The following is a 23322-nucleotide window of genomic DNA, read 5'->3' as shown; positions in this document are numbered from 1 at the left end:
GAGACAAAGAAAAGGTTAGGAAATACATTGACAACTTAACCTCTTCAAATGAAATGGAATTTCAATCTAGTCTCAGTGATTTTACTGGTGTTTAGGCATCAGTTCTGCACAAGCTGAAAATCAGCCTTGAATGTTTTTCATCTAGAATTAAGCTCATGCAACCATACATTGTAATTTAACATAGATTTAATGCCTTAAAATACAAACACACTGTCCAAGTGGTTTGAGAAATAGCTCAAAACCCTTTGATGGAACTAAAAGATAACATTTTTTTCTTGACACACTATATGTCTCCATTTGTTCTTTTGGATGGTCTGACTTCACTAGTAAATTGCTCATATGTGATCAGGGCCTGAGAGGAATTTTTCAGGGGGTACAAACTTTCTTTTGGGTCCTTCCCAAGGGGGGAGGGGGAAAACTGGGCAGGGGGGTCAATGGGGGCAGGTGGGGAGGGGATGAAATAGAGCAGGGGGAGGGTGGCAACAGCCAGAAAACCCTCCAGGGCCCTCTATCTGCCCAGGAGACAGAGCTTCCCAGTCAGCCTAGCCTCCATCTCTTGCATTCCATGAGGTCTGCTGAGATACCAGGAAATTTGCGAGTGTCAAAATTTACTTCTGCAGCACCTGTATTCCTGAAACTGTGTCCCTGAGCTCCCATACAGTCCTTCATGGTAAGCAGATCCACAAGCCAAAGAGCTACTGTAGTAGACAAATTTCCTCCCAGATTTGACACTGTGTTAAGGAATGTAAATATGGCTTGTGGCAGCAGTCTTTGAGGCACTGTCCGCAGTAGTGATTGCAGCATGATTGCAGGAAGCCGAGTCAGACATGGCATGGCTGCAGAGGCCACATAGCAATAGCTGCCAGGCAGCAAGTTCAGGTGAGATCAGAAAATGAAAGCTCCTAAGAAATTTATGGGCCCTTTCCTTTGGCTCCTGCTGGGCCCCCTCTTTGACCCTGGGCCACACACCACACATGTATGGTGGTGCTGGTAATGTATGGATGCCCTACAATGAGAACTTTCCATTAAGGGCTGCTTTAGACCCTTCACTTGAATGGCATAAGGAGCAGTGGCTCCAAATGATGATGCCATCTCCAGCTCTTCAAAGTGATTGGTCAGACAGTGGGCAACTGATTACCTGTGGGTCTGGCTCTGGCCTTCAGGAAGGATTGGTCATGCAGCAAGTTCAATTACCCCTTGTGAAATGGGAATTTCAGTCAGGCCGGTAGACTTATTCACACCTGAATTCACAATTCCAGTGCTCCTTTCTCATTGTTTATAGAGGTTTGAAAAACACCCCTATCAGTGGGTCATCTCAGACCTGCACCAGCAATATCACTGGGCCAAGTCCATGTGGAACCAGAAAGGAGTGGGCCTGGGAAGAGGGTCAGGATTTGGCAGGCACCACTGCTGCTGGACCAGTTCTCTTTCCAGGCCTGTTCCACCCCCTCTGCCACCCTTCAGCCCCCTGTGTGATCTTACCTGGAGCAGCCAGCCCATGTATTCCAGCAAGTCGCATCTGCAACTACTTGACAATGTGTTATGCTGTCAGAACACATGTTCCAGCGTCTCAACTCTTCTTTTGGATTGGGCTGTTAGATTTATTATAAAAGAGCAAACATCAAAAATAGGGTGCTGTCCTGGGGTGCTGCCTGGACGCGGTTGGGGTCTGGATGATAGTTAATAGGTTGAGATTGAATCAAGAAAAGTCAGAGGTCCTCCTGGTCAAGAAATCCTTGATGCAGGTACTGAGTCCTCTACCAACTCTGGACAAGGTTGCATTCCCTCTGCAAGAATGGGTACACATTCTGGGAGCAATTCTCTCTGGAGAATCAGGTTGCAGAGGTGGCTAGAAATGTGTTTGCCCAGCTTCAGCTGGTGCACCAACAGCAACCAGACTTGAGCCAATAGTACCTGGCTACAGTAGTCCATGCCTTTGGCTGAAATCCTAACCACACTTTCCTGAGAGTAAGTCCCATTGAACAAAACAGGACTTACTTCTGAGTATATCTGATTAGGATTGTGCCCTTAGTGATTCAAGACTGGACTGCAGGCATGCCCCTGTATCCACAGGGGTTCCCTTTTACTGAAGAGGCAACTACCCAACTTGGCTGGTGCCAAACTGGTGTGGACTTGGTCAGCCATTCTCATTGCATCATCAGTGCTTTGTGGTCAATGTCTTATGTTGTGCTATCTGAAGGACATTAACAGGACTGGTACAATCTGGATTGGATCTGGTGGTGCTTGTAAGTTTACAACACTTTAAGTAAGGGTCAAATGATTAACTTCCTACAGAGCTTAGTGTTATTTGGATTGTGAAAATCAAGCAAAATTGTAGGCAAACATTTGGGAAATATTAGGATGTTGTAACTTTTCCTAATAAGGATGGAAAATGAAGCTGGTAGTACAGTGAACCCTCAATTTAACTGAATGACAGGAAGGAGTTCTGTTAACACTGAAAGTCCATTAAATCCAAATACACTGAAGTCAATGGAGACATGCATCTGCAAAAGGTATACAACTAATTTTCAGTGGAGTAGAAAGTGTCCATTTCTGAGGTCTGTGAAATTGACTTCTAAAGACTGTATAATCAAGGTCTGTTAAATGGAGGGTTCACTGGATCATAGTGATTGTTCCTGGAAACCAACTTGGACAATGACTGAGCAAAGCCCAGTCCATACTCAAGGAAATAACAGGGCAATTTTTATTTTTGAAAAACAAGAATAAGCAAGGTACTCCATCTACATTTTAAAGAAACTGCAGAAATAGCAGGTATTTTTCAAACATCAAAACTTATTTAAGGCAAACAAGGGACTCCAGTTTTGTTGCCTGACTGAGCACAAAACCAGTTTTAACATTCCAAAGTTGTATAACGTTTCTCCCCTAAGTAGGTCCTCTCGTGGCTCATAAGACTACCACACCGACTGAAGCTCTTTCCACACCCCTAGCACTTACAGGGCTTCTCCCCTGCATGGGTTCTCTCATGGACTTTAAGTTCACTACTTTGACTGAAACTCTTTCCACCCTCCTGGTATTTATAGGGCTTCTCCCGTGAGTGGGTCCTCTGGTGGCTCATAAGATTACCTCTCTGAATGAAGGCCATTCCACACTCCTGGCACTTATAGGGTTTCTCCCCTGTGTGGGTTCTGTTATGGTGGTTAAGTGCGCTGTGGTCACAGAAGCTCTTTCCACACTCCTGGCACTTATAGGGTTTCTGCCCAGTGTGGGTCCTCTGGTGGCTCATAAGATTACCTCTTTGATTGAAGGTCATTCCACACTCCTGGCACTTATAGGGTTTCTCCCCTGTGTGGGTTCTGTTATGGCGGTTAAGTGCGCTGTGGTCACTGAAGCTCTTTCTACACTCCTGGCACTTATAGGGTTTCTCCCCTGTGTGGGTCCTCTGGTGGCTCATAAGATTACCTCTTTGATTGAAGGTCATTCCACACTCCTGGCACTTATAGGGTTTCTCCCCAGTGTGGGTTCTGTGATGGAGTATAAGGCTATTGCTGACACTGAAGCTCTTTCTACACTCCTGGCACTTATAGGGTTTCTCCCCAGTGTGGGTCCTCTGGTGGCTCATAAGATTACCTCTTTGATTGAAGGTCATTCCACACTCCTGGCACTTATAGGGTTTCTCCCCAATGTGGGTTATCTCATGGTGCTTAAGCTTACTACTCCAACTAAAGCTCTTTCCACACTCCTGGCACTTATAGGGTTTCTGCCCAGTGTGGGTCCTCTGGTGGCACATAAGATTACCTCTTTTATTGAAGGTCATTCCACACTCCTGGCACTTATAGGGTTTCTCCCCTGTGTGGGTTCTGTTATGGCGGTTAAGTGCGCTGTGGTCACTGAAGCTCTTTCTACACTCCTGGCACTTATAGGGTTTCTCCCCAGTGTGGGTTCTTTGATGGAGTATAAGGCTACTGCTGATACTGAAGCTCTTTCCACACTCCTGGCACTTATAGGGTTTCTCCCTTCTTTGGGCTATCTGGTAGATCTTAAGTTTCTCACTCTGACTGAAAGTCTTTCTGCGTTCTTGGGACTTATAGAACGTTTCTCCTGTGTGAGGTCTTTGCTGTGAAGATTGAGTTTGTTCTCTCTTTCTTCCAATCTGGTCCCAAACTGATGCTGTTGAAATAAGAAAAGAACTGCAGTAAGAGACCAAAGGAAGAAACTGCAGCTAGCTAGGAAAGTGTGATATCCATGACACCCCAAAGCCTGATGTCAGGGGGAGTGAGCTGTCTAAGAAGGATCTGTGAAGCGTGGCCACATGCTCCCAACTTCTCCCTCATTCCAGGGATAAGGATTCAGACCATTCAGCAGATAATTATGAAGACCCATCCCTCAGCCTTGCATCATGTCACTACCACCTCGGGGGCGCAGAGTTAACACTCAGTGAAGTAGCAGGGAACCTTGGAGGGCTCCCAGGGGAACTGCTAAATAGATGTGTTTTCCAAGGACCTCAACACATGAGGTACTCTTTGTTGCCAAGAAGAAGGAACGAAGGCTGAGAGCTTGAACGGGGGATTCTCTTGAAACGGCGGCTTCAGAGTAATTTCCCCGTTTGCTCTGTGCTGAATCACATCATATCCTGGATGCCATCTTCGGAGACAATTCGGACAGCTGAGGACTCCCACCCCCTCCCCCACGCCCTAGATAAACATGAAAGCAAACAAGCCTTTAATTGTGAGTAACCAGTTGCAATCAAGAGGTTGGAAGGAAAGGAAGACAACTTTAAGATTATTTATGTTGGCTGGTAGCCACCCAGAGGGGAAATGAGCGAATCTGGATCTAAAGAAACCTTTGCTGGAGTATTTTTCTCTTTTTCATAATAAGGGTGACTGCAAGATAAGGAGAGAGATAAGAAGATGAAAGATCACCCTGCTGAAATGATATACATGGAAAAGAAATAAATAACTAACTTTCAACGGCTGAAATAACTTTTACTTTCGCTTTCCTAGCAAGAAGGCTCGATTCAGGCATAGTAATTTAAAGGCATACTAACTTAATTTGACAGTGTTATTTGACCTGAATTACTGATCCACCCCTTTTGGATATTAAAAATTAAGGATTACTTTGGACAAGAAGGGATGCAAGATAATAAGACTTGGATGACTCTTTAATTGTTTGACTGATTTGATATTATTGACTGGAAGTGGAATATTGACTTACCCCTTTTGGATATAAAAACTGGAAATTAGCCTTACAAGAAGGTGAAACAAGATAATGAGAGTTGGTTGATTTTTTTAATTGTTGGACCATTTTATCTGTTTTTTAAAGCCAGAGGTATATTGGCTTGATTTGATATTGATAAGAATGGCATTTAAAAATTTAAAGGATGTTAGTAAAAGCCAGCCTTTATTAATGGATTTGTTGTGGGATTTCAGAAATGAAATGAAGCAACAGGTCAGAAAATTATCTGAACAAATGAAGCAAATAAACTCCTCCCTGACAAGCATGCAGGAACAGATTACAAATAACAGACAAGAAAAAAGAATGGATCAAATGTCAGATGAAACTAAAGAAGTGGAGATTTTTGAAATGAGACAGGAGATGGAAAAAGCAACCATTATTATCAGAATTAAGAATTTTAAGGAAGAAAAAAGAGGGAACTTTCAGAGAGCACGTCGTTTCAAGAAGAGGAAGAATTTTTGGATTAAATCCAAAAAGAATAGAATGAAGAAAAAGAAAATAAGAGAGGGATTAAGAAATTTAAGAGAGTTAAGACGAAAAAGAAGAAGTGGAAGGAGCAGTGGGAGAAGCAAGAAGGAAAACACCAATAAGACAGAGAACAAAGAAAGTACTAAGACAGAAAGTGAAAATGGCTGAACAACAAGTAGATCTTTTTTTTTCTTTTTGTAGATATTAATGGACCAAATTCTTTTTAGAAGTGAAGAGTATTCCATTAATTATATCAAATCAAAGTAGATGTAAATGAAAACAAACTTGGAACACAAATATTGCGAAAATTAAAGTGGTATTAAGATAACTAAAAGGGTTATTTTTTAAAAAGAGAAATTATATAAAATATTTTATAGATGGTATTTAATTCCAGAGAAAATAGTAAAAATGTACCCTGGGTCATAAAACAAATGTTGGATAAGTTAACAATTGAGGGAACTTTTTATTATATGTGGTGGATTTGCGAAAAAGCAAAGAAATATTGGAAAATGATATATAAACTGTTACAAGAGATATTGAAGTGTGTATTACCATTCAAACTGGAAACATTCCTCTTAAATGTGACATCAGAAATTAAGAATCAGATAAGAAATATTTTATTCTAAATATTAGTTTAGTGGCAAGAAGAGTGTATAAGTAAAATTTGAAGCCTTTTTATGATTGGATAGATAATTTTAGATAAAGAATATTGATTGTTTAGTTAAATTATTAATCATTAGATTAACAAATATGATAATTTTTGTATTGATGAATAATTTTGTTTTTAGACATTATTAAATTTTTTTTTTTTGGGGGGGCGCTAATGTATGTTGTAATCGATGGCCAGTACCCTCATGTGTAACCTGTGTAGTCCCAGCTCTAAGTCTAACCTATTTTCCTTACCTGTATCTGTAATAAATAAATAAACTCCGTTGTCACTACCACCTCATAACTGGCACTGACTGAACCCCTAATACTGGCATCTGCCATATAGGCAAGTGTGGCCCCACGTTCTTTCCAGCCCAGAACCAGTCCCCCTAGTGTCCCTGTCACCCGGGCAACAGGGAATCCTGCCTTGGGAGAGGCACAGGTAGTTTCAGGACTTTGGCAGCAGTGTTCCCTGTGGGTTAGTAAATGGTTTGTAGCAGTTCACCACTTGATGGTCTAGGTCAGGGGTGCTCAATAGGTGGATCGCGATCTACCGGTAGATCGCGAGGCAAAATGAGTAGATCACGGAGTGCCGACCCCCCCCTTCAGCTGCCTCTGAGAGGAAATGCCGGGAGTAAGGCCCATTGTACTCAATGGGGCTTACTCCCAGGTAAGTGTGGCTAGGATTGCAGCCTCACAGCCTAATCCTAGGCATGTCTACTCAGGAGTAAGTCCTGTTATACTCAGTGGGGCTCAAGGTACACCAACATACATTGTACACATAAATGTTATATGTTATGATGGCGCGAACATTGTAAAAAAAACTCTGGTAGATCTCCGGGCCTTGCTGGGTTTCAAAGTAGCTCTCGAGCCAAAAAAGTGTGAGCACCCCTGGTCTAGGTGTTCTGGCACAGGGCTCAATGCCTGTACATGGTGGGGGAGCAGTCCCTCCCTGGTGGCATGATAGGTGCAAGGACAGGGACAATAACATTGCTCCCAGAAAAAAAAAATATACAATTTATATATGGTGTAAAATATAAAATAAAATGAGTCTGGAGTTGCTATGGCAGAAGGAAGGAAGAGAAAAGACTGACAGTCTCTGGGGAATCCCAAGACAAGAGAGTAAACTGAGAAAAAGAGGAAAGGGGAGGAGAAGCAGAGCAATCACCAAGTTATTTGTCAAACAACTCATTGCTCATGTATAATTGTGAATCTCCTGGTCTACCACCATAAATGCCAATGCAATGTTATTGTTGTCATGCACTATGGAGCCACCTGCACGCATAGCTGGAGGCTCTGTGCACACACCACTGGCTTCTAGATGTCTCACCAGAGCAGGTAAGGTGGTGGAGGAGACAGTTTAGGTAAGGATCAGGGTGGGGAGCAGGGAGGGTAGGGGGCTGTTTTGGGGGTGGGAGGAAGTGGATCTCGGCAGCACCACTGCACGCTGGGATCCCATCCCCTTTTCCTGACCCATATCTGCCCCCAAGACTCCTTGGACTTCTGCCAGCCAAATACTCAGCATGCGTCCGAGGAGACCCATTGGCAGGCAGGGGGTCTACTGGAATGTAAATACAAATACTGAAGAAAGATATGCTGGCACAAAGCAAGGGTTGTTACCTGAGAAGTTTTTAGATATCTGTTGCTGTGGAGTTCTCTGAGACAGGGATAACTGTCACTTGCGCTTTTCTTTCCAATTGTTCAGGACCTCAATTCACCCCTCAGAGCCCACAGTGGGCTCAGCAGACTCAAATAAGGAGAAAGGACCAAAGGGAAACCCCAACTCCCCTCTTAGTCTAAAGGTAGAAATATTCCACAATCTTGCTCCAGGGTTGCCACATATAGCAGAGTTCTGGGTTTTCAACAGGATTTTCAGCAAAGGAGGTGAAGTTAGGAAAGTGAAGCGATTCACCCTCTTGGGAGTGGGTATAACGCTTTGTAAGGGACTATCTGAGAAGGAGTGGGATAACAAAGCCTATCATAAACCTCAATGAGATGTACGAAAAAAGCCTACAATTAACATCTCAGTAACAAGGAAAAATCATTTGTTTGTCCAACCCTATCTAGATCTGTTTCATAATTCATTCTTGAGAAAGGGAATTGTAACATAATGGAAAGAGGCACCCCAAGTATTTCTATCTCCTATTGAATACTTGAAGAGGAGTTCATTCTGGCCAGGAGCAACTATCGGATACATTCTGGATGCCCAATTTAGAGGTAATGCAAAACTCACTGTAATTGTCACTTGGATGTTTTTAGAAGAAGGATGTACAGGCAGTGGCGCCATTAGGGTTTGCATCACCCAGTGCGGGAGGCCAGCACATCACTTCCGTTATGGACCTCATCCCATGCAGTAGGCAGGGCAATGCCCCGTGGTGGATGTGGTGATGCACCATTGCCCAGCCCCTGCTGGAGTTTTGGCTATAAGTTTTGATAGACCAGTGCAGTGGTTCTCACACATTTAGCATCGGGACCCACTTTTTAGAAAAAGAATCTTGTCGGGACCCACTGGAAGTGACATCATTGAGCAGGTAAATTATTAACAATCCTAGGCTGCAATCCTACCTACACTTATCCAGGAGTAAGTCCTATTTACTATCAATGTTAAAAGCATATATTTACATAGTAGTCTGTTAAAAATACAGGTCTGTAACTTTACCCCAAATGTAGTCACATGCTACGGTAGCATCAAGTCTAATATATTAAAAATAAAATATTGAAATGAATGGGGACCCACCTGAAATTGGCTCACGACCCACCTAGTGGGTCCCGACCCACAGTTTGAGAAACACTGGTTTAGAGCTATTTCAACACGGTTTGCTTCATTGCATTCTACATGAAATTACAGATCAAATTATATATAACATGATGGTAAAATTTGAAAATACCAAGATTTAAAAAATTTTTTATGTGTCACCCCCCTGTGCACTTCACCCAGTGCAGCCCGCACCCCCCTAGTGACGCCACTGTGTACAGATTCAAAGGGCCATGACTGCCAATTCTCAGAGCATAGAGCCTGCTTTTACATCTTTTAGGAGCCTGTGGACCACTGAGACAAATATCGGAACTGGCGTGGACCACATGCAACAAGGGCCTCAAGTAAAATCTTATCAGGGGGTACAATGTTTTGTCTGAACCCCTTCCCAAAGGGACAGGAAAAGAGGTGAAACAGTTGGGGAGGGTACCCCCTCTCATGAGCCCTGCATGCAGTCCCCAGCCTTTCACACAAAAATTACAATTACATTTGTAATAGAGATTTATTAGATGTATTATTTATATTGAAGATTTGTGGGTTGCTGCTTTTGTTGCTGGCAGCGGGCATTTCATTCTCCACCCTCTCAGGTGGTCCATGGGGGAGCATGCTGGAAGTGATCAAAGGCAATCTTTTTTTCCTCCCGAGGCTTCATGGACCACTTCTCAGGGTCTCGTGGACCACCTATGGTCTTCGGACCACAGGTTGGGAACCAGTGTTTTACAGGGACATCCAGCTCTCTTGTTTTTGACAGTACAGATTGGACTAGGCTTTCCTGCTAACACAGACCATGGTTCCAAGGACACTGCAAGGAACCAGTTTGATTCAGGATTTCCAGCAATTCACCTAGGGTTTACAACACTATGGGATCTTTTATGGAGTGAGCTCATCAAGGAACCTGCTTTTGTAGCTTGATGGCCCTCAATGGCTCATCCACAGCCCTAAATGGGTGCTGGTATTGTTTTGCATCTTACCAAGGATACAGTAGATAATTCTGAAGGTCAGTTTCTTCTTCAGTGTGGACTTCTTGTTTGAATTTGGCCATGGAGTTGATGAGGCCACTTGGGATTTTCAAATGTGTGTTTCAGGAAGCTCCCAGGATGTGTGATTTGTTCATGGGGTCAAATGTGTTGTGTAACCAAGGTACAGTCACTCATGAAATGTGTTTCTTTCAAATGCCTGGCCTGATGATAGAATGGGGGTGGGGCAGTGATGATTGCCCTGAGAATTAAAAGTGTAGCATTCCTCTAGGTTGGCTAGGAGAGGATGTGGGGCCATCAGACAGACCAACAGCCAGGCCCAGGTCATGCAGCCTGGACACCAACTCCCCTTGGCAATATCTATTGGAGAAGAGGTTTCTACCTGGAGCATCTATCAATTAAGTGCCAAAGGATTCTCCTTACCTACAAAGATTGCATTTTCATAATTCTCCATCATGACAGACTCATACAGGTGCCTCTGGCATGGTCGCAGCAGAGCCCACTCTTCATGGTTGAAATACAGCGCTATCTCCCTGAATGAAATCGGGGTCTGAAAGAAAAAGGAGAAATGTCCTATTAGCACACCAGTTTAGATCATGACTGCAGTTCAAGGGGAGAATTGAGGGAAGTCGAAGGGGAGACGTTTTCACAGAAGTGAAAACACAATCTGTGTTTTCTGCCTGTGTCACCCTTAAACTATATAGGGGGACTCTGACTACCAACATACACCAATGGAGCCCTAAGGAAATCTGTTAGGAGCTGAAAAGGAGGTGGGAGGAGAGAGGAACTCCTCTGAAGGAAAAGGGGGAAAAGGAAGGGGGAGAAGGGATGGAGATGGATTAGCTGGGCTTTCCAGAGGAATCCTGGAGAAGGAAGGGAAGATTTTGGGGTACAGGGGAACATGGGGGGGGGAGTGGTAATAGGAAGCAAAAACCAGTATAATTCAGGTAGTACAGACTGATGCAAAAAAGGTGGCAGCTGGAAATGTTAGAAGCCCAAGCTGTCTCCTGCAAATCTCTCTCACCTGGCCTGGATGAGCTGCAGCCATGTCTGTTCTTCCACAAGGATTGCTTTCCTTTGATTCTCTTTCTCTTCAACCTGTCAGGGAGAGGAAGGAGAACTGCATGAAGTTTTTAACCTTGTATACCTGCTTCATGTATACGCTTGGTTCCTTTCCACCATTTGAGATGACGGCTGAAGAAGAAATTGGGCTGATTCAGGAAGGAATATATCAAAGTCCTGGTGGCTGGAAGCTCTAAATCTCTGAATGGGTCGGAGGAGGGTTGGGAGAGGAGCTTTTCCTCTCTGCACTGACACTGGGGGGCTCCAGCAATCACCCTGATCTCTGCCTCAGGAGAACTGATGGTTTCATAGGGGAGGCCTGGGGGAAAGGCTGGCAATCACTGGGGGGGGGCACAGGAACAGGATCCCCCAAGGGGACTGCAAGAGGCCCTCAGCCAGGCCTGTGGCTGCCAGTCCCACCAGACTCCCTCCACAGGAGAAGGAGAGTCCAGCAGCCCTTCCTTCCTGGGCCCCCCAGTGCAGCCTCCAGCCCAGCTCTGTCTCCTCCCCCCCTCCGCACCCAGAGTCTGCCACTCCCTCCCTGGCTGGCCTCCTCCACACACCTGCTCCGGGCCTCCCTCTCTCCCTGGGCTCAGGCCTCCCACTCCCCCCTTCTCCCTGCCTCTGGCAAGGCCTCCTCCCCCTTCCAGGGCCAGAGCCCCAGTCACAGCAGGGCCTCTTGGGAAATGGAGTCCTGAGGCCCAGTGGTCTCATTACACATCATTAATAAATCTGTACCTACCATTGATCCTCCCTCTCCTTTTCCCCATCTCTTCTGCACCAACTATTATTCCACCTTTGCTCAGATCATAATTTTCAAAGCAGCCCCCCCCCCCCCCGCCCAGGCAAGAGGATCTCAGAGTTTGCTGCCTGGAACATGATTCTTTTCTAGTTATGTCTCTATTTACAATGAATTTCTCGCATGAAGGACTGGAGAGTTTCTATTCAAGGAAGCTACTAGTCTGTGCTGGTCCTCTTTAGTCCTGTCTTTCCTCCAAGGCAGGGGTCTCCAAACTTTTCGGCATGAGGGCCACATCATATATATATTCTGACACAGATTTGGGGGCTGGAAAGTAAATACACTAGAAATGGGGAAAATGGATTTTGAGAAGGAAAATTAATTTTGGAAGAATGAATTTTTGGAAGGAGAAATATGGTAGAAAATCAGTATTTTTTGAAGGTGAAATTATTTGGAAGAAGTGGGGACAGAATGTGTTGGGGGGCGATAATGGGGAACAGTTGAGTAATTAGTTGGGAGAAATCCAAGAAATAAATCTGAGCCATCTTGGGTGCCCTCTGGGGAGAAAGGCGGGGTATAAATCGAATAAAAAAATTAATTTGTAGAGAGAAAACATGCTTTTAGTAAGTGCCAGATAGATGGGACTAATCGGTTAGTAGTCCAATCAAGGTACTGAATGTATCTGGACTCCTTGCAGATTTCCAAAGGGTGTGTTGGGGAACTGAGAATCAGGCAGAAGTTACTCTTGCTGTCGCCCCCCCCCCCCACATACACAAAACACAGGAGAGCTCTCTTTCCAATGGAATCATTCCAGGTTCAGGGGCCTTCTGAGTTAATCTTCAGGGAAGTCTCTTTAGTGGAAGCATCTTCCATGCAAGGCTCTGTGTACCCAGCCCATCAGCAGATGGCTGTGGGCCAGATTAAATCCTCTGGAGGGCTGATGTCGCCCATGCGCCGGGGTTTGGAAACCCTTGCTCAAAGAAATTGTTAAAGGTTTCCAGGAGTGGGATGACGACGACGACAGGGAGCAAGCTCCTCCCATCCCATATATTGGCCACTGGGGTGATAGGAGAACAGCAGCCATTATTTTGACCTCCACTTACCCCTCTGGGTGCCTGACTGAGCTTTCCTCCTGGGAGTGGGTGCCCCAGCACAGCCCTACTCCGTTGACGTTGGAGTCTGTTGGCAACAAAGTCCTTCAGCTGTGAGTCACTGCTTGCCTGCCTGCTTCTGGTGCAGATCCCCGTAGGCACGTGACGAAAAAACAAGAAGAATATTGACCTTCTTGGGGCCAGTGATGCCAGAGCAGGCTACTTGTCTCCAGGTCTCTTTCTCCACAGACCCAGTAAAAGGCTGCCTGGGGGACGGAAAAGTGCAAGGCTTCAGAGGATTTTTATCAGGGGTTACAAAGTTTCTTTTGGGCCCCTTCCCTTTTCCATTGGATCATAATTTCATACACTCATTGGATCAGGATTTCTACAAATTACAATATATTAAACTATGTAGGCTTTCACAAAATGTGAATTCTAGTCTTCACGCAATATATGCAAGCATTTTCTGAGATCCCACAAAATTTCTGGCTCCTTTGTTTGGCTTCTTGGTCCCCTTTTTGACCCTGGGCCCAGGTACAATGAACGTTTCCACTTTGCTTCAGCAGCTGCAAATGGCTCTGAAGATGTAGGGGAGCAGCTACTTTATATAAGCATTCAGTCACTGAAAAACTTAGGGTTTTGCCCCCTCTCCAGGAATGCCAGTGAGTATAATTACAAGATTTTTTTCTTCTAAGAAAGAAGAGAGTTTTTCAGTGTGCATCTCAAAGGTTGGCAAGTGTTGGGGATTTAAAGCAAGGTAGCACTTGGCAGCTACCTTGGGAGGAGCTGATAGGAGCTGATAGGAGATGGTTGAACGATAATGCCCAGTGGCAGTTAATTTTTGTGCACTCTCATTCTTCCCATCTCCAGCACTCCATACCATTTACAGAGGCACATTTGCGGCAGTACCTATGTAACAGTCTGTGTTGTAGAGGGGGAATACTTGCTACTGCTTAATGATCCATCCTTTTCCTCCTTCTCGGAACAGACGCTTGTCCTTATAAAATCATAATAGACATTTAACAGTGCTGATAATGGAGCTCTGTGGCTAAGATTGGTTTGTGGTTTCAGGGGATGGAGAGAAATGAGGAGCAGTACCTTACAGGGTGAAGTTGCTTTGCCTCCTGTTCTCTTGCAAGATCCCTCCATTCGATTCAGATGGGCTTCCTTCTGCTCTTCCCATATATGAAACCTTGCATTTTCCACTATAACTGATACATAATTATACATAGCGTCTTTTTTAGATTGTGAACCCTTTGGGGACAGGGAACCATTTGTTTAGCTACATAAATGTTGAAAAGTATATAAGCATTTGTATTAATAATATTGTCCTATTTGTAGGACAAATTTGTAGGACAAATAGGACAAATTTAAAATATGCTGTTGTAGCCTGTGGGGTGAGATGATATTGTCAAATCCTGGGGTTGTAGAGTGGACTGTACCACTTCAGCCTCCCAAAGGGTGAGACCTTTTTATTTTTTTGAAAGTGCCTCATGTTTACAAAACGAAATCAAACCCCATCTCATAAGGCGAAAAAATAGTGGCCAAGCCCACTCTGTAATGTGCTAGATTCTACTTTTGTTTTTGTTTCTATAAGAGAGAATTCAAAAATTCACCCACCTGCGATGTATAATGGTGCAGTTTCTAGCAGAAGGGTGGCCAACCCATGGCATGCATGCCACTAGTAGCACATGGATATTTCTGAGTGTCACACGCAAAAATCACAATATATTTCTGAAAATATTAAATAATAACAAAGAAAGCACCATAGTATTTTATAGTTTACTTGATTTCCTTTCTACTCCTTACACAGCAGGCCCCTAAGTTTCTAACACTGCTGCACACTCACAGAGGCCATACCTACTCTGCTTGATTTGCTCTGGTTTGAAGACGGGGAGAAAGGCGGGAAAAGAATGATGGACAGCAGAGAAAGTCCTGGGTGGAGAGCTCTACTGCTGCTAGAGAGCTGCACTGGCAAGTCACTTGCTTACCCAAGAAGGCCTGATTGGTGGAGTGCTGAAGAGACAAGGGACAGGCTGTGGAAGGTGGCATGGGCTGAGTGGCAAAGCCCAGGTAGCCCAGCTAGGCGGAGATACCAGCTTTGAAAAAATCATCCACAAAGAGATCCCAGCTAAGATAATCTTTGAGGATGATGACAGGTTGGGTTGTGCAGAACGGCAATGAACGCACCTTATATGGACCTTGGAACAAGACCTGCTGGAGCAGACTAAAGGTCCATGCAGGCTGCCTTTCTGGCCTCATCAGCAGTTAGCCAGTTGTCTTTGGAAAGCTCCAAATTGTCTACAGAGCTTCCAAGTTTCTTGCTTTGTACCTTCTGGCACTTAGAGATATACTGCCCTTGAACTTGGAGGCTCTATTTAGCTTATCCTGGTAACAGTGGAAAGCAGCGTTAAGGTGGAGTGGCATGTTCAAGATTCTCTACATAAAAAGTGGAATGTGGCGTGCTGTAGGTCAGCCACCCCTGATCTAGCACAATGTAACACAATATAGCCCCTCCCCCAAAGAAAGTAAGGCTGATGTTTGCCATCAAATTGGTCTAAGTAGCATGAGCGATAGAGACAGACAGACAGACAACACTCAAACATGAGGTGAAGGTGTGGGCAGAAAGAAATAAGTAGAAGTAAATTGGAACCTTTTCAAATTTGAACCATTTCCTCCTCCAGTGACTTGCCTGTAGCTACTTGTTTCTGAGTGATACACTTAAACTGAAAACTCAAAAGACTGAGGCAAGATAGTGCTTGGGAAATTTTGGTTTGCAGCTTCTTGTACCTGCACAGACCTGTGCATGATGTAGCTGACAGAAGGGCAGTGAAAAGGATGGAATCCCACTAATACCGGCGACATTTTCATAAGTAAATACATCTGATTCCCAGAGTCGGTCATCCACCAGTTCTCTGTCCTCACATCTCACAAAGACACAGTGGGCTTTGATTCTGCAAATGGGAAGGCCTCTCCCAGATAAGGAGCTGTTAGGAGATTTAGCACAAAGCCTATACTGAGTATTCTCAATTCTTAAGAATTCTTAATTCTTAAGCTTGGCTTAATTTTCATAGGCTGAACTTCCTTGCAAGATTCCCTTGCAAGAATCTTGCTTGATGCACGATGTATTGCAAAAGCTAAGTTCTTGGTTGACTCTAGCTCTTTTTAAATTCAGTGGTTGCTTCCTTTCTGGGACCACGTACTCGTGATTGATTTGCTTGTTGCCATCATCGTATCCATCATGCTGCTTCACCTTGAAACATTGTCCAACAAATTAATCAGTCAAGACTCCAATATCTTCTTATTGATAGGGCTGCCAGGCTTACTTCTGTCATTGGTTTTCTTTCTTTATTGGCCCCTGAGATGGTTGAGGAAGAGGGTCCTGCGCTTGGTACCCTCCTTCCTTCCTTCTACTCACCCTTATTTCAGAATAAAATAGTGATAATCACTGTTGCCACCAAGGCTAAAACCAAACAGAGGGAAGCTCCCTTGGAGAGCCTTTTCTTTTTGTTGAGTGGCAGGAGCCCAAAGTTCCCAGAGATGTCCCCCCAAATATATGCAGTTCTGTCAGACTAGACCCAATGTTCTCCTAAAGTAGGGCCAAATAGAAAAGTCAAGATAAATCTGATGCAGCTTCCTAAACTCAGGATATAGTCCTTTCCAACTTTCCAGCATCGATGCAGCTGTGTCACGGAGGCCTCCTCAAGGTAAGGGAGTGTTTGTTCTCTTACTTCAGGGTTGCATTGCAGCTGCATGGACACTGGAAAGGATTGGATAGCATTGGGCCCTCAGTCCCTAATCTTAAATACTTAAATACTTTAAATGGTTCCCATCCATCATAGCACCTCTTCCCTGAAAGGTGAGCTGGATCCTGACAGTGCACCTGGCACTCAGCAGGGTGAAGCACCAAGAGCTTAACCTGATATGTCCTTTGCTAAATGATGTTACCCTTCCTCCTCACCGGTCAGGTCGTGGTTCACCTGGGCAACCTTACCTGATTCAGGAAACTTGTCAGGAGGGCAAAGATGCCCAATCTGATCTCATTCCAGCTCTGGTAGGAGGAGTATGCTAAATTAATGCCTCCTGGGATGAAGGAGTTTGCTGAAGGTTTTGCATGCAGTGGCTCTGTACTGGAGATGTGTTGCACTGAAAATGTTTGATTTATTCTTAAGAAGTTGGCAACTTTTCTTTGGAAAACTAGGGAACGAAAACTTGCCCACAATTATTCTGAGGTTGAGAGTTCCAAAGGGGAGATAGCATCTTGGTGAAGGCCAATTTCTGACACCCAACAACTTAATTTGTGATGAATTCTGACACTGGGCAGGGTTCCATCTGAAGACTGCAATCTATGGGAAGATTATATTCACAACCATGTGAATTATATTTACAAGTACAATCCACCTACAGGGATTCAAGAAGCATTGGTTTTCCCAAGGAGTCTCCTGTTGGATTGTGACTTGATGTTTGCAGAAGAAAATGTGACAAAGTGACTCTAAGTGCATCTGGTGAAGCCAATCAAGTAAACAAAGGGTTTGCTTTCTTTTATTTATAGTTGTATGTAGGTGCCATTGTCAATGTGCAGTTATTTTCTTTATTCTTTGCTTGTGGTACAGTAGGATCAAGTCATCAAGATGATGCTCTTCTCTCTCTCCCAAATCTGCCTGCCTGTCTATCTCACATGGCTGAGCAAGGGTCTGAACTTTCAGGACTGTTGATCCATTACATCCCACTGACAATTTGTATTGTACAGGATGTTTTGTTGTTTCTTTGCCCAACATGGGGTTTGGTGGTCTTCAGGTGTCCATCGGTTGGCTACAATCCCTCCTTTTTTATGTTAATCTACTTTTCTTGGACTTATTGGAGTCTTTCCTTTCTTGCTTCCTCCCTGACAGTAGCAGGTGAACAGCAGGTGCCTGGAAGTTTTACAGGGAAAAGAAAATTTCTCTTTTGCAGCTCTAGGGAATTCATTAGCTTGAAATGACAATTCTGGGAAGGAAATCAGAGCTTTCTGTGTCATTGAGGCTGTTTAAAAAGTAGATTGGTAATGCTGGACTGCTGGCATGAAACCAGCAAGGGGGAACAGGCTCCAGAATGTTTAAGTTCCTATAAAACTATTGTCGCATTCTGCCCAATGTGCTGTCATTTTGACCAGACGGTTAAATTTGGCTGGGAACTTTCTTGTGGATCATATTCCAGCAGTAAACTTGCCAACATTGACCGTGTCCTCCACCATTCCTACATATCTCATCTGCCTTTAAAAATATATGTATTTCAGCTAATAAAACTCTTATCTTTTTCCCCACTTTCTGTTCCATCCTCTGCGCTCCTCTTGCTGCAGAAACTTCTGGAGTGTAAATGATACGTCTGAGGGTTTTGCGCATTTCACAGAAGCCAAGTGCGATCTGTGATGTGAAGGGAGAGGAGAAAATCAAACATGAGCTGCCAAAAAATGCTGTTTGCATGTCTACCTGAATTAAAGTCAGAAACAGGGTATAAACAAATGTTATTTATCTGTAAGAAGACAACAGATTGTCACTTTATTTATTTATACAGTGTACTTTAGTCTTCTCCTCCAGTGCTCAGTAAGCTTCTGCTTATGAAACATTTATTTACCTATGGCAGGTAGATAAATTGGCAGCTTAATAAGCATAGGTGGAGTGCTTTAAACATGCGGAGATTGTACTTTCCAGGAGACAGCACATTGCATCCCCGGTGGCAGGGCTGGATTAAGCTGGGCAAGCTGCAGACTGGAGCCTCCTGCAAAATTGGTGGTTCTCCTGAAATTTCCACATTTGAGATAGTTGTCTATGGAAGATTATATCTCCATGGTAGTGAACGCTGAAGAGGTGAATGCGACTAGGTAAGGGTTAAGTGAGAAGCATTTACTTCCTTTGAGATAGCAGCATACACATTAGGTTCTCATTAACACAAATGATGCTAGAGCATCATTGGTCCTTCTGTCTTTTAAAAATAATTAAATAGCAAATGGAGGATGGGAGTGGTGCAGCTAAGGGGGCAGGTTGCATTGCCCTGGCTGTCCACCCTTGAGTGGGTGTTTTAGAGACTTCTGAAAGGCACTTCCAGTTTTTACCGGAAACCGGAAGTACCTTTCAGAGGCCTCTAAGACAGTGGTTTTCAAACTGTGGGCTGGTGGCAGCCATCTTGGAAGATGGCAAAAGACCAAGGTGACGCCATTTTGGAAGTGGGCAAAGGCTGGGCATCGCCATTTTAAACTTGCCGGCATTGAGACGTAACTAAGAGTGGCTCGCACATGTACAAAGAAAGCAGTGTGCCGCTTTTCCCTAGAAAGCATGCTGCTGCCTTCCAGCTGGACCTCCCTCTGCACTTGGAGGCTTCCCTCAGGGGGGCCAATTGCGGAGTGCAGGCTTGGATTGCAGGCAAAGAAGGACTGGGAGAGACATGGCCAGGCTTCTCCCCACCAACCTTTGTCAGCTTGGCTGCCTTGATGGGATGGGCTGCCTCAGGGCTGCAAGACAGAGCAGCCCCCCCCCCCCCGCAGCTGGACTGGGCTGGAGAGTGTAGACGGAGACCTGAACACAGGGCTTGGGTGAGTAGAGGCAGACCCGCGTGATCTCCCCTCTTGTAAGCCTGCTTTGAAAGCAGCATCGCTGCCGCCGCCACCCCACTGCTGTTCTCATCCTCTGCATCACAACCTCTCTCCCTCTCTGAAATCACCTGGAAGCCATGATCCTTTCCTGCCCTGGCTAGCACGTCCTCTCTTTATATCTTTACTGGGGTGAGGGGGGATCCTGGTTGCCTGGCTGCCAAGAGAGCACCCAGGAGGTGGGGGAAGAGGGAGGGCAAGCCTGGCATGTGGGGGGGGAGCACCCAGGGAGAGTGCTGCTCCTCCAGCCGCTTCTCTGATGTGCACCCTTCCCCTCTTCTTACTTCTCTCTTAGGCTGTAATTCTGTCTACTCTTACCTGGGAGTAAGCCCCATTGCCAATAATGGGAGTCAATTCTGAGTAGACGTGCTTTGGCTTGGGGGAGATGAGGGGAAGCATCCCTGCTTATCTTCCTTTGAGGGGGATACTACTGTTTTTATTTCCTTTATTTACAAAAGCTCAAGCTACTTCTTGTCTTGAGGTGCATGAGTAGGGTGCACTTGTTCATGCCTAGCGCTGAACACAGTATAGCCACATCAGTGTTTGTTAGTTTCAAGCACAATACAAGAAGTAGCTTGAGATTTTGTAAATAAAGACAGAAATAAAAAAGCACTAGTAAATAAATACACAAATATTTTGTTCCAGATGTTGTTTTATTTTTTGCTTGATAGCAATGGTAGCGAGGGAAGGGAGAATTGGAAGAAGCTTCTGAGCTGGAATACTGTCTCTTGTCATTTACAGTTTGAGTTTCTAGGCAAGAACTTCCTGCTTGATGACATCACTTCCAGCTCTGACATCACAGTGATGTCACTGCCTGTTTTGATGGTGTCATTTCTGGCTATGACATCACTTCCAGGTTGCTGACATCACTTCCGGTGGGCCCCAGACAGATTTTCATTCTCAGAAGTGGTTCAAAAAGGGTGAGAACCACTGCTCTAAGATGTCTTATGGGGGTATGAGATATGGGGGTGGTGGTGGTGGTGGTGGTGGTTTGCTCCTGGGTGTCAGATGCCTTAGCTACTGCCACTGGGGAGGGGGAATTTGCTGTAAGGACTGTGGTACATGAGGAAGGGGTAGTTAGAGCAACTCTTTTGCAAGAGTTTGATTCCTCATAGAGATGAAAGATTTTTCTAATGTTGTTGTCCAAGTGTATTTGCTAGTCAGCTAGTTTCCATGAAGTTTCAGGGCAGAACATTTCATCCTCAGTTATGGAATCTGAAAAATCTAGAGCAACCTATGAGGTCAGATTTGGATTTCAAAGTCTGCATTATTATTTCTACCCATGGCTTTATCTTTATTGGCCCTGATATTATTTTAACAGAGTTAGCAGTGTGCTTCCATCTTTCCTACTAAGGTAATTTGTTTTATCTCTATAACAGGGGAAATTATATCCTGATAATGGAATGTAAATAATGCTACAATGAAAGCAATTTCAAGCCTTGCTTTGTGCTGATCTTTCTGGTGAACTCTCTTATTTGCCTGTGTGGTACAATTCTAGGCTCACTCCTGTAGCCAACAATTAAGAATGCCATGTGCCTGGAAAGTCTTCCTGCTTCTGGTTTGGTGCTTTATTTCCAAAAAAAGGCCACCAACCTTCTAGGATTGGCCAGGAGTCTCCAGGAATTAATGCCAGTTTCCAAGAGACTACTGAAGGCTATCCTGGAGACTTTAACAGGGCCTTCAAGAATTTCCAACATTACATAACATTGAAAAAAAACACTCTCCCAGAATGGTCTTAGTCAGAATTGGCAACTTTATTTCTGAATCAGAAGAATGGAAGAATTTGTCTCCAAAAGAAGCTACAGTATGTTACAAATAATCTTCACCTTAGAGACTCTTATCTTGGAAAGGAGGGTTTGAATTATTTTAATTTCAGCAAACTCCATGCTGGCATTGTTTTGAACAGTCATACACACACACGACTTAGGGTGCAAACCTAACCCCTTATGTCAGTGCTTTCCAGCACTGACTTAAGGGCAATGCAGCTCTGAGGTGAGGGAACAAACATTCCCTTGCTTTGAGGAGGCCTCCATGAGTGACACCCAACTGCAGGATGCAGCACATGCCCCATTGCCACCGCTATGCCAGTGCTGGAAAGTACTGACATAAGGGGTTAGGATTGCACCCTTACTTTTATTGTCATTTGAATGATAACCAAACTACACCCTCAGCATCCTCCTGTAATGAATTGGTGTCCAGGACTGTATCATTCTGATTGCCAGTGGAAAATTGAATATTTGTATGTTCAGCCATATAAAAAACAATATTATACTACCTGAGTTGCTAGTTTTTTTTTTAATGTGCAAAGAGATTTTCTTGCTTTCTTGCTTTCTTGCTTTCTTATGTGGAGGAACTTTCAAAACCATATGGCTTTCTTTTCTGTCAGTGACATAGTCCAGTGGTTCCCAAATTTATTGTGGTCAGGGTGCCATTCTTTAGTGACAGCCACCATCTTGGATCACACAAGAAAAGAGAACTGGGAAGATGGGCACTGGAGACATTTCATAGTGCCCCTGCAAGTTCGCTGTGGCTCCCTCAGGCACAGTTTGGGAACCACATTGCCATAGTCTAACAAGAGCTCTAATTGCATGTTTTGCTGCTGGGTAGATCAGTTTTTCAAAGGCAACACTGGGCAGATGCTCCTTCACAGTCCAATACTAGGCATGTTTACTTGGAAATAAGCTACATTGTGTTCAAGAGGATTTCTTAGCGGTACAGGTGCATGTAACTGCAGCCTTTCTGTCCATCATTTTTTGGGGACTTTTTTCCCTGAATGGCTCATGTTCTTCTTTCCACACTTCTTACCATCTTCATTAGCAAGCTAGCAGGCCCTAAAATTCCAAGGTGACGCTAGAACAGGTTTTCATTTCACTATGGACATTGATCAATGTCAATGGATTGTCTTCAACAGAAACTTGGTTATCTGAAATTTCCAGTTATTTGGATTGCCTTTGTGATGTGTGGCGCCAAAGCCTGAAGTAAATAGCAAATTTCTCCAAATATTTGGGGATCTCTTATTTCATTGTATAAATTGTATGTTAAAACTGAATGAGGTATCTCACACCAGCAGGCCAGGCAAATTATGTCCACAAAATTTTTAAAGGTCTTTTTTGTTTGTTTTTCTTTTGTAGACTTTCAGTTTTCCTACTGCTTACACCTGCTCTCACTTCGGGCACCATTTTCCTCCATCCTTTTCTTGGATGGGTTATTTCAGATCATGCCTGAGGTTGACCAAAGTGCAAGCAGCCCAGCGGGGTTGGCCTTGCCATGCAGCAAATTGAAATGCTTGTGTGCGGTGACAAAACAGATCAGCCCCCAGCTCATCTGCCTGCTGTCCTCTCCAAACTACTGCTCCACTAGAGGCTTCAATACCTTTGACTTGCTGGAAGTCAGAATGCCAGATGCAAGGGAGGGCACCAGGATGCAGGTCTCTTGTTAGCTGGTGTGCTCCCTGGGCGTTTGGTGGGCTGCTGTGAGACACAGGAAGCTGGACTAGATGGGCCTATGGCCTGATCCAGTGGGGCTGTTCTTATGTTTTTATGTTCTTAAGTTGGAAGAGGATTGTAGCAACTAAAGCCTCCTCCCTTAAGTGCCACTGGAGGGAGACCGAGGGGGAAGGGAGCCGCCATGGCTTTCTGTCACTTTTCCCTGCCTACTTGGTGCTCACAAAGCAGCAGGTAGGCAGGGAAAGGTGATTTGGAGCATGTCCCCTCCTTCCTTTCTCCCCTTCCGTTTACTTACAGTGGGCACAATTGCCCAGCCTT

At 44.5% G+C, this 23322-nt stretch overlaps 1 pseudogene; it reads right to left on the bottom strand.

Moving 5' to 3' along the window:
* The window catches only part of LOC136638561 (zinc finger protein 91-like), a 375674-nt pseudogene that overhangs the window by 34812 nt on the left and 317540 nt on the right, over positions 1-23322 (bottom strand).

The sequence above is a fragment of the Tiliqua scincoides genome, chromosome 2 (assembly GCF_035046505.1).
Source record: "Tiliqua scincoides isolate rTilSci1 chromosome 2, rTilSci1.hap2, whole genome shotgun sequence".
Lineage (NCBI taxonomy): Eukaryota > Metazoa > Chordata > Lepidosauria > Squamata > Scincidae > Tiliqua > Tiliqua scincoides.
This window is presented reverse-complemented; position numbering and strand designations above follow the sequence as displayed.